Raw genomic sequence first — 12,426 nt, 5'->3', positions numbered from 1 at the left:
AGAAATGACAGCTAATGATGTGCTTTTTGAAGTTTGATCTATTTGTCTGTGTTCATTAAAGTCTGTTTGCTCTAAATTCTGTATAATCTGTAACTGGGAAAAGGTCATTGATATTTCTATATGAATGATTTGACATAAAACATCTAAAACCAATTAATTTATGTAGTTTTTAATAAATATTGATCATGATTGGCCCTTGGCTAGGACCAAATTTTAAATTTTGGCCCCCTTGCGTCTCTGGGTTTGACAGCCCTGGTCTAAGGCAATAATGTAGCTTTAACTATTAAAGGAAATATTGAGCAGGCTTAATGGATTTGAATTCAGCTCCACTATAGTAAACAAGTTAAACAGACTGTAACAGATTAAGTTCATGTGTTGAGGTTCTTTTTCAGGCTTTTCAAATACAATGATGAATGAAACTACATCTAAATAAATTTAACTAAAATTGAATTTATTGCAAGCTTAGACAATTAACTAGCATGATTTAGCATGTGCTGTTCCTCTGTCTTTGTTATCTCTTCTTCAGCAGGGTTGTGATGTCACAATAGTCTTAGTTTTTGCAGAATATGTATTTGGACTAAATTTTTTTGATAGCTCAACAACAAGAAATCAAAAAAATACTACATTTTAACAATTTAAGTTGACAAATACACTGGTTATTTTGACAAACTTTATTTCTATATTTAGAAATTCTAAAATTGCAGTATGAGACTCAGACAGATTGTCTATTTTGGAGAGCATTACCACAGTGTGTACCTGTCACATTGCAAATTGTCATTATGAAATTTTTTGTCATTTGTTAATATTTGAAATTAATTGTCATTATGAAAATCTGCTTTAGTGATTACAGATTCTGTCAGAAAAAAAATCGGGTTGCTCATGCTTCCACAGAGCAGGATGCCTGCAAGCATGCCATCAGGTGGTTCAACCTGGCAGCAGATAGGGGAACCTCAAGGCAATTAACTCCTCATAACAAGTGGATAATAAGCCAAACATATCACATTGCATGTATCACTTACCGCTCCGATGCTGTTACTAGAAGCCATGGTAAAGTCCAAATGTCTGATATTCACAAAAAGCGCAATGTCAATATTTTTTTTCTTTTCTTTGGTCTCTAACTGCAGTCAGTTGCTCGTTTTGAAAGGTTTACGACATTGGCTTAAACGTAAATCGTGTCCCACGTGGGGAGCGTAGTTAAGATTGGCTGAAAAAGGGAAACTATCTGATTGGTCTATCTGATCGTCCAATCAGACAGACCATTTCTTAAAAAAACACTGAATTTTGAGACGTCAGGGGAGTCTCAAAATTCACACACAAATGCAGCGCCACCTACAGGCCAGAATGAGCTTGTAAGTGTGAATCTCATGCTGTGCATTTGTGGATTTTGTCTTGTGCATTTGTGGATCTTGTCCTGTGCATTTGTGAAACTTGTGCTGTGCATTTGTGGATCTTGTCCTGTGCATTTGTGGATTTTAGTCTGTGCATTTGTGGTTTATGATACCGATCTGGCTCCGTATAAAATTACCACAAAATGTGCTTTAAATGTAATAACACATTTTTTTGCGTTATTTTTTAAACCCATCTCTTATAAGAGTGCAGGAGGTGGACTCCTCAAATGTGAACAATAAATTATCTTTGCACTTCCTTCATTGTGGTTAGGTTTAGCAAGGATGATGTGATGAATATTAGACCTGCTTCTGCTATTTTCTGTTATGACAATGTGGAAAATAATGGTATTGTGTTTTCATTACAAATGAGCAATATGACACTCCTTAACTTTATCTTTTTAATCAAACAGTGTAGTAGCTAAAATCCTTTATTTTAGGCCACTGGTACGTGTGCTCAATCAAGATTTACTATGCAGATCTTCACTTCAATTTATAATCATGAAGTCATTTAGTTTTTTCACAACGTCCATTTCCATTTAGAACCAAATAAATCCACAATAACTCGAAACTAAGCACAGTAGAAAACCGTTTGGGCCTTCCAATTAGCAACACCTAAATCGAATCACACTTGACCTCAAGTAATCCCACCCCCTTCTGACATACTCAGTACTCAAAATGAAATACACCCCCTAATGGAGATAAACACAGAAAACAAGATAAATGGCTCCTAAACATGTCAGGATCTTAGATAAATTGTCAAAGGAGAGGAGCAGCTCGGCGACAGACAAAACCAGGAGACTCAAGTAACGGTAAGTGACTTCATTTACAGTGACTAGATTTAGGAACGACTGAAACCAGGATCTGGAAGAGAGAGACGACAGGTAAGTACTGAGGTGGGGTAAGTCTCTGGTCTGGGTGTTAGTTTGCTTGTTAGGTTCAGAGGAAAGTTTGCTTACAGTACGAAGGTGAGTCTCTGGCATGGAAGGTGAAGAGGTGGTAGGTATTTACAAGTGAGGGTGTAAAGGTATCCGATTCCAGCCGGTAGCGTGACAGACAGGTCCTCCAGAGGCAGGTAAGCAGACAGGTTCAGGTAAGCGGCTCTTAATATCCTTACTTATGTGGTCTTCTGTGATCTGGTAAGTGACTTGTTCCACAGGCACAGATGCAGCAGGTAAGACTGGCTCAGGTAAGCAATACCGGTACTTCTCTTCTCAGTGGTTCTTGACTTGGCTCAGACAGGTCTCCAGGAGGAACAGGCTGCGCTGAAGAGGCACACAGGCAAAACAACAGTCTTAGCAAAAACTTTAGAGATTTAACTTCTTTCACATTAAAAGGCCAAGAGAGTTTTACCGCAAGGCAAACAATGCTCCAGTGCTGGTCTGATCCACACCAAGGCCTTAAGGACCGGTCTAGTTGACGAAGCTGATCTGCTGCAGGTGAGGAGGGAGTGGCAACTCCCACACAGGAGAGAACTGGAACCGCCCACCAGGAAGTGATTTTCCAGATCACCACAAAACAGGCTGTATGACTACCAATAGTTATGACCGTAACTGGGGTTCTATGAATCCCGGATGACCACCAGAGCCGGTGCTTAAAGCACTGAATGATCACTCTTGTGCATGCACAGGTCGAGTACCATATACCAGCATGGTCACGTGTGACCCCGGTGACACCGATAGCCTATATAAACATGTGACAAATGGCAGCCCAGTCCCTTAATCTTCTCGCAAAACACGAGATTCCGAGGGACCAGGCGCTCTGGCAGTCATCCGGGATTCATAGAACCGCAGTTACGGTCATAATTATCGTTCTATTTCATCCCTACTGACCGCCAGAGGCGGTGCTTAAAGCACTGGATGACGAATACCAAAAGAGTCCTGAGGAATCACAAGAAGAACAACCCAAAAAACATGCTCACCTCACTGGGATGAGGACGAGTGCTGGGAAAGGATTCCCTGCAGTGGGTGAAAGGAAGCCACATTAACCCTGTAGAACCTAGCAAAGGTATTTGGCGATGACCAGGAGGCATAAATAGCCTCCAGAGGAACCCCATTCATAGCTGCCCATGAGGCACTGATGCTCCTGGTGGAATGGCACCATACACCAGCAGGGGGTTGGCGGCCATCGAGAACATATGCCTGCACCACCACGTCTGCAATCCAACGTGCCAGACGCTGCTTCGAAAGGGCTCGCCTCTTGTGGGGCACTGCGTAGCAAACAAACAGATTATCAGACTGACATATGCTTCCAGAGCCCGAACAGGGCAGAGAGGCTCATCAGGACCCCCTGCATCAAGACGAGCAAGCTGGAGGGGCACAGAGTGGCTCGTGGACGAGGCCACTTTAGGGAGAAACTCTATGTCAGGCCAAAGAGTAACGCCTGAACCAGCTGGGTTCCAACGGCAACAGGACTCGTGAACAGACAAGGCATGGAGTTCACCCACCCGTTTCGCCAAAGCCATGGCAAGGAGAAAAGAGTCTTCTTTGTCTTCTTTGACAAACACTCGAGGTTCACCCCTGCCAGGGGTTCAAACGGAGGGGATCGCAGAGCAGTGAGGACGAGAGAGAGGTCCCACATGGGTACAACAGGGTGTGTGGGAGGGTGCAGACGTCGGGCACCTCTCAGAAACAAGGAAACATCCTTGTTACGGCCCACCGTCTCTCCACCCACTAACGTATGCCAACAAGAGATGGCAGCAACATAAACTTTCAAAGTGGATGGAGACCGACCTTGAGAAAGCAATGTTTGAAGGAAGGTTAAAATGACAGAAATAGGGCAGTACACAGGATCCTCACATATAGAATGACACCAACTGCTAAAAGCTCTCCATTTATGGGTGTACAGCAGTACAATGTGGAAGGGGCCTTGGCACTGGTTATTGTACGCCCAATGTCCCTGTCATACTGTGAGAAGGAGACGCCGGGCCCCGTAGTGGCCACACCCACAGGCATAGGCGACTGGATTTGGGATGCAGAATCTGGCCCCCCAGCTGTGACACAAGGTCCTTCCTGTGGGGAAGGGGCATTGGAGAGCCGCAACAGAGCCTGTGCAGCAGTGGAAACCAGGTCCTCCCCGGCCAGAAGGGAGCCACTAGAAGGACTTGAGGCCCCTCCTGAAGGACTCTCAGGAGTGTCGGGCCTAACAGGGAGAGTGGCGGAAAAGCGTAGAGCAGCCCTCTCGGCCAGTCGTGTGCCAGTGCGTCCTGACCCAAGGGACTGGCACCGTCCGCTAAGGAGAACCAAAGTGGGCAATGCGTCATCTCCTGGGATGCAAATAGATCTACGGCTGCCTTGCCATATTTCTGCCAGATGACCCCCACCACCTCCGGATGAAGCCTTCACTCCCCCGATGGTGGGCGTCCCCAAGATAGAATATCGGACGGCCCATTCTGCATGCCTGGAATATGGGCCGCCCTGAGGCTGGCAAAAAGAGGGGCTGCCCAAGTCAAAAGCTTCTGGGTCAGCCTCAGCAACTTTATTGACTGTGTTCCCCCCTGATGGTTAATGTAAAAGACCACCGCAGTACTGTCCGATCGCACCAGGACATGTCTCCTGCGCAGGCCTGGGAGGAAATGTTGTAGTGCCCGCCGCACGGCCTCCAACTCCAAGGCATTGATGTGCCGTAGTTTGTCCCTTTGAAACCATGTCCCCTGGGCGATCCGTCGCTGCCACAATGCCCCCCACCCTGTGGTGGACGCGTTGGTAGAGACAACCTCTCGTCGAGATGGCAGCGAACCCAGTGGGACCCCCTTCGTCATGAACACTGCGTCTCGCCACTGGGCCAGTGATGCAAGACACTGAGGGGACACCTGCAGTCTTCTGCGTCGGTGCAATGCACGAGATGGGTCCAGCCCCAGGCCGCTGAGCCACATCTGTAGTGGCCACAGAGACAAAAGTCCCAGGGGTACCACGGTAGCGGCGTCAGTCAGCTTGCCCAACAGACGAAGGTATGCAATGAAGGGGGGTGCGCGGCCGGGTAGAAAGGCGGGCAGCGTCTTTAGAATGGCCTCCACACGCTGAGGGGACGGGCAAGCAGTTATAGTGAGGGAGTCCAACGTGATCCCCAGAAACGTAAACACCTGCGAAGGATCTAGGTTGCTCTTCTGCCAGTTCACACGAAGACCCAATAGGTCTATGTGATGGAGCAATGTCCGAGTGTCTGCGGCCGCCTGAGCTTCTGTGGGTACACAGATCAGCCAGTCGTCCAGGTAGGGCAGGATCTTCAACCCCCTGAAATGTGAAGCGGAGAAACTGGCAATAGTGTGGTGCAATCAGAACATGAAAGTATGCGTCCCTCAAGTCGACCAAGGTGAACCAGTCGCCTGGGGAGATCGAAGATCTGGGCTGGTCCTGCGGAGCATCCAGCTGCAACCGAGCAAGAGCAGTCTTCAAGGCAGCCATTACTGAACCCTCCTCTTCCGACCGAGAGCAGGAAGAGGTACGCGAACTGGCTGATATATACAAGCCTGATTCAAACTGCCCTTGAAAATCAGTACCAGACGTTGCTAGAGAGACAGCTTCATCTTCCAAAACAGAGAGCCCTGAACCCGTGCTCTGCCCCTGGTCAGGGTCTCCAGCCAGCGCAGGGCCACGCCCCTCCTTAAGGGACTCCAGCAGTGCCTTCATCTGTCCCAACTCAGAAGTGAGACAGGCCATTTGCCCCGATAAATCCACCGGATCCGTGGAGCTCTTCTTGGCCCTCTTCCACCGGGGCCCTAAAGCCTCCGGCGGCACAGGCTGGCCCGCAGCTTCCAGGTCAGCCAAACGCGCCATGCGCAGGGACAAGGGCAGAACAGAACAATTAGGGCAGGCCACCTCAGTCAAGGCCTCCCTCATGTAGCAGGAAGAAGCCTGCCCCAATATTCAAAACACCTGGCACCTAATCACCCCATGATGGGTGGAGAGTATAAAAGGGAGACTCTCTCACCTGGTTGCTTTATGCTGGTCGTTTGTGTAGTGTGCAGGTCCAAAACTCAAACATCAGTAAGTAATGTTTCTCCTTCTGCATAAGACCTACAATTTCAGTGTTTGACTTGAATTGTTTAAATCTAGAAACCACTGGAAGTTTTCTGCTTGGTACTGGGGTGTGGCTGCAATTCACCCTCCCCAGTGCAGTTTGATGTAAAACAGAACATAGCTAGCTGATCCTCCTGCTGTGGGCCAGTAAGGATTCTCTGGTTGGGGTGGAGGCATCCAGCTCTGGCAGGTGACAGTGGTTTCCTCTGCCTTCTACCAACTTCTGTAAATCACCTATTAACCTTTTGATTTAATTTCAGCTCTGACACTGCTGCAGCTCGCTGGAGACCCTGCTGTTTTGTTTCACTGCTTGGTTTCATTTTTTTTTTGTTTAGTTAACCTTGTTTCATCAGTTGATTGTATTTTATTTTTGTAATGGTTTTGTTTAAACTATTTTATTAAAGTATTGATGTTTTTAATTATGTTGGGGCTAACCTCATTTTAGTCTTTGGCCAAGTTTAAATTGTATTTGTTTTTTTTTTTTGTATTTGCTTGTTTAACCCCACCCTTTTGTTTCCAGGCTGAGAGCCGAAGGTAGTGGGAGGGGCCTCAAGGGAGACTGGACCTGTGTGTTGTGCGAGTGGCCGGTGTTGGGATTTCTTCACGACTGCATGCCTGTTCACAAGTGTTTGCGGTGCTTTATTTTGGATTTATTCATTTACTTTAGGAACCAGTTCCCATTTGGACCACCCTCCCCCTGCTGGTAGGCCTCAGTACTGTGCACTTCCCTTCCTATTGTGGTTCCTTATGTTTTGATTGTCTCTTTAAAAAACAAACAAACCTGAAACAATAAACTGTAATTAACTTTGGGGAAAAGTCTTGTTCTCTTTGGTCATGAACCTTGAGTGCCTACTGGCAATCTATTTCCTTGGGTGCAATTCCCAAGGTGGTGTTGTTGACAACTTCTGGTTACTCTGCTGTGAGGAGCAGAGTATCAGCATTATACCCTAGTGTCGCCACACTCAGATGATCTGGCCCCAAACAAGAGGGACACAGATTGTGCCCATCCTCCAACTGGAGAGGGGCCAAACAAGCTCTGCCGCCCTGCACATCCATCATCCACGCCACAATCGCTACCCTGATACTTAGGCTGACATGCGAATACAGCAGGGAACCCGGTCGAGCAGAAAACGCCACCCGGGGTTCCCCAGCAGCGAAACGGCTGCACTCCCCCAAAGCAAGCACGAGAACGGCTGTGATGTAACAGTATAGGCCTGCCAAACACGGCGGCACAAACAAACAAAAGTGAGCCAAAAACAGCTGTTACGCCAACAAAATAGCCAGCCGAACACAGCGGCACAAGTAAACAAAGGCAAGCCTAAAACGGCTGTTACGCTAACAAAATAGCGAGCCGAACACGGCGGCACAATAAACAAAAGCGAGCCAAAAACGGCTGTTATGCTAACAAATAGCAGACACCCTGGTCAGGTCGGTCTAGTCAACACTGCATCACCAATAACAGGGGAACCGACACGGGTAGCGAACACGCACCCGTTCCCGTCCCGAAAAAAGGAAGAAAAACAACTTACCACACAAGTTGTATCAAGAGAAGCTTGCGCAGCCTCTGGAGGGCGAGAACTCCTCGCAGCTCCGACCACAGTCTCGAGGCTACCAGTGACAAGCAAAACACACAATGTCGTACCACCTGTTCAACCTGCATGCGAGAAGATGAAAAGGGACTAGGCTGCCATTTGTCACGTGTTTATATAGGCTACCGGTGTCACCGGGATCACATGACCATGTTGGTATATGGTACTCGACCTGTGCATGCGCAAGAGTGATCATTAAGTGCTTTAAGCACCGCCTCTGTCGGTCAGTAGAGATGAAATAGAACATAAATTTTGCCTAAGGGCTTGTAGTAACTAAGCCGATTCCTACAAATAATAACCCGGTTTTTCAGTGGTGGGCTGTGGTTGAAATTCAGCCTGAGACCTTATTTTGGAGAGGCCTTTTATCTGATTGCACAACGGATGCAAGTGGAACCATAATTTAAAACAAATACTTTATTTGCCGTATAAAATCAGTATGTTTTTTCAACAATCAAAACTACTGTGCATTTGTGGGAATTCAATTATACAAATAAAAATACAAATCATTAATTTTCCCTCAAAGATATGCTTTTCTTTCTCCTGATAGATCCGTCAAAATACTTTTATTCAGAGTGAGTCTTCTGGACACTCAGGTTTGTGATTAAAGATGTAGATTTGACTTATTTTATTGTGGACATGAACAAAATGATTAAAACCAGACTATATCATCAGGTAACTAAGTGTGCAGAAAACTTATTCTGAATAAAACAAATCTGTCAGGAAAAAGAAAAATACATGAGTTTGAAGGGAAATTAATATTTTTTCAGCCAGTTTTGAGATGTCAAAAAGCTTAAGTTTGGCGCTACACAAATAAACAGTTAATTACTCACTGCAATGTATTTTTCTTGAGCTGGTAAAAAATAGCTATATAGTGATGTAGAAACAGAACATGAAAAGTGACTCTTTCCTGAAATATGTTTTCTATTGCAATCAAGAAACATATCTTTTTCTGGTCAATCCATATGGATTGATTTTTTTACAGCATTGAAAAGATTTATGCAAGTATGGTGTAATATTCCCGATAGGCTCTGTGCCCTGAACACATCCAGAAGCATAAACACACTAAATGCCAACGCTGGGATGAATGATAGGGGATGGATGATAGGGCCATGTAGGCAGTTATTGCTAACCTGCTGTATCCATGCTGCCCGATACCATGACGTCACTGGCCTGGCTGACTTTAGTTACACTGACCTTGGACCCTACACCATGGAAAATGTCTGTTAATTTAGCGCATTTGTCCGCGTGTTACACTGACTTTTTAAAATTATTCTTCAAATTGGGAGGTCGCATTTGACGCTTGACTGTGCCACCTGCAGCTGCAGCAGCATTTTATTGGGTAAAAAAACAACAAAGACGTACTGGCGTTGAACTGACCGGCAAATCGGGATTCTGCCCGAACCTCCCTATGGCCAGCCGGCCCTTGCTGTTTTCGGCACTGCTAGAAAATTGCAATAAAAGCATATTAAGGTAATAACTTCTAACACAGATGCAGGTAGGCAGGTAATCCTTGTCTCCTGGAGAGTTAATCCTGTTTTATGGATGGGTGATCATTGTGACACTCTGATTTGCAGTTTGGTACTTTTTACTGTAGACTTTGATCCTCTTGTTTAAAGCCCAATTTCTGTCAGGATGTTTGTAATGCCTTAAGATAACACAGTATGATTAAAATTTTCTTAAAAGTTTAGATCTTAGGATTTATTTGGATTTAATGTATTAAGGCAGGGGTGTCAAACTCAATTGCACAGGGGGACAAAAATCAAAACACACTTTAGGTCGCAGGCCAAACAGAAAAAAACATTTATTGAAGACACTAAAACTAAATGTTTTTTTTTAACATAAATATCAATAAAAACAGACAGGAATGTTCTGGAATAAATAAACTTAAACTTTAAATAACTTAAAATATCTTGCTCTCCATAAAAATATATCCTGTCAAAATTATACAAGTTAGAAATATGAACATGCTGCAAAATCTTTTTTTGGCAACGAGTTTGTTTATGTTTGGGGTGAGGTCCCGTGTTGTGGAGATCCTTAGGATGGACTGCAGGTGCTTATCAGTGAGACGACTCCTGTGTGCAGTTTTGTTAGTCTTCATCACTGAGAACAGCTTCTCACACAGATATGTGCTACCAAACATGCACAAGGTTTGAGCTGCATGTAGAGGGAGCTGAGGCAATGCTGCAGGAATGAAGTGAATTAACTCTTTAGTGTCGTACTTTGCCTTTAGTGTCCCATTACACTGCAGCTCAATCAGCTCCATCTGAATCTCCACAGGTGCAGTTTTCACTTTGACGGCAAATGGGTTGCAAATCAATTAGAAAATTTTTTTTGTTCTTCAAAGTCATCAAAGTGCTGTGCTCAGTTTATCAGCAAAGTGTGTATTTGGAAACACCATTGTGCCGACTTGGTTCAGCATTACTTGGCAACTGGGAAAGTGGGGCAAGTTGCACTGGTGCATTTGTCTCCCATAAAAGCAGCTTCCTTTGAAATGCCTTCACTGCATCATACATGTCAACGATCATGTGATCACGTCCCTGGAGCTGGAGGTTTAAGGCATTTAGATGAGCTGTTATGTCAGCCAGAAACACCAACTCACATTTCCACTTTTCATCCGGCAAAACGGTAGTCTTTCCCTTTACTGTCCATGAACTGACAGATTTCATTGCTGAGCTCAATAACTGTTGAGAACTTTTCCCCAACTTAACCAACACACCTCTATGTCATAAGGAATGTCGGCAAACTCTGAATCTATCTCCCGTAGAAAGGACTGAAATTGCCAGTGATGTAAACCTTTACTTCGGATAAAGTTTACAGTTTGCGTTACAGTGCTCATTACATGGTCCATCTTCAGGACACATAGTGCTCCCTAGTGTATAATGCAGTGATATGCTGTTAACTCACCAGTACAGTTCTCCTCCTGCATCTTTACTCGCATTCTTCCCACTAGTCCACTTTTTTCACCACACATAGCCGGTGCTCCATCAGTTGTAAGTCCAATAAGTTTGTCCCAGGGCAGTTTCATGTTGGTTACACTTTGACATATGTTTTCAAAAATGTCCTTTCCAGTCATTGTCCTGTGCATCGATTTAATGTCCAATATTTCCATTGTATCGCGCAAATCGGAGTCCATGCATTCAGGTCTTTCAGGTTATCCTGATGTTTTGTCTCATAGTGCCGTCTTAGATTAAATTCTTTAAATACAGCCATACTATTGCCACAAATGAGACAAACGGATTTGCCAGCAATGTCAGTAAACAGAATCAACTTTTCTCTTCGGCATCATGAGGGGCTAGCTTGCAGCAACAGATGCTAGACTTTATTGGCAAGGCAGCTGAAGCGCTGCATTGTGGGATCTGTAGTTTATTGTGTTACGAGCGTTTCATATCGCCGGGCTGGATGTGGCCCGCAGGCCTTAAACTTGATACATATGTATTAAGGGGTGTTATGGCAACAGATCCAATATCTGTGTCATTCCATGGACATCTTGGAAAGTAAAGGACACATGCATAACCATGAGATTAACCAAAAAAAATTCTTTATCTAGAAAAAGTGTGCATACAAAAAATAACAATGCAAATCAGAGGTTACAATTTCTTTTCTTTCTTTCAAAAAAGAACGCACAGTTTACATGGTCAAAAACTATATTGCTCCGTGCCTGTGTAATCCTCCTTCCGTCTGTTATTATTTCTACTGCAGCATTACACTCTACAGGAAGTATGCCCTATTACAAACAAAACTAAATGCCACAATAAAGCTTACCTGAACTTATAATAACCTTACTTACTAAAAATGACAAATAAAAAACCAAGAAGCATTACACAAAATATGTCATCCAAACATTTCTCATTTATGGCTCTAACAAAGTGACTTTAATCAGTTTTGAAAAGAGAAACAATATAATGTATTTAGAGTATAAAGCAAATTTATTATAGTCAAATAAAATAAAAAAAACATGCTCTAAAATTTATTATAAATAACTTCAAATAATTTCAAGGTGTTAATGCTTCTTATAATATTACAGACAAAACAAAATAAAAAGGAACAAGAAAAAACGTGTGTGTGTATGTATGTATGTGTATGTATATATATATATATATATATATATAGTACAGACCAAAAGTTTGGACACACCTTCTCATTCAAAGAGTTTTTGTCAGGTTGAGGTCTAAGCGTGGCGAACCCAAGACGCAGATTCATTCTTTCAAAAAACAAAAACTGATTTAATAAAACAACAAAACCAGAAAACAAAAAGCTGACGTGGCAGCAAAACAAACTCTAACAAAAATCCAGGCATTAACAGAGGCGGGACAAGGCAAGACGAAACAAGGCAAGGCAAGGCAATACTAAGAGCGACATGAACAAACAACATCTAACAAACAACAACAACAACAACAACAACAACAACAACAACAACAACAACAACAACAACAA

General features: G+C 44.0%; 1 pseudogene; it reads right to left on the bottom strand.

The window, feature by feature from the left end:
• Positions 1–3,307: 3,307 nt before the first annotated feature.
• LOC112451141 lies at positions 3,308–6,223 on the bottom strand (annotated as a pseudogene).
• Between the last annotated feature and the right edge of the window lie 6,203 nt (positions 6,224–12,426).

This window comes from Kryptolebias marmoratus, linkage group LG2, assembly GCF_001649575.2.
Source record: "Kryptolebias marmoratus isolate JLee-2015 linkage group LG2, ASM164957v2, whole genome shotgun sequence".
In the NCBI taxonomy this organism is placed as follows: domain Eukaryota; kingdom Metazoa; phylum Chordata; class Actinopteri; order Cyprinodontiformes; family Rivulidae; genus Kryptolebias; species Kryptolebias marmoratus.
This window is presented reverse-complemented; position numbering and strand designations above follow the sequence as displayed.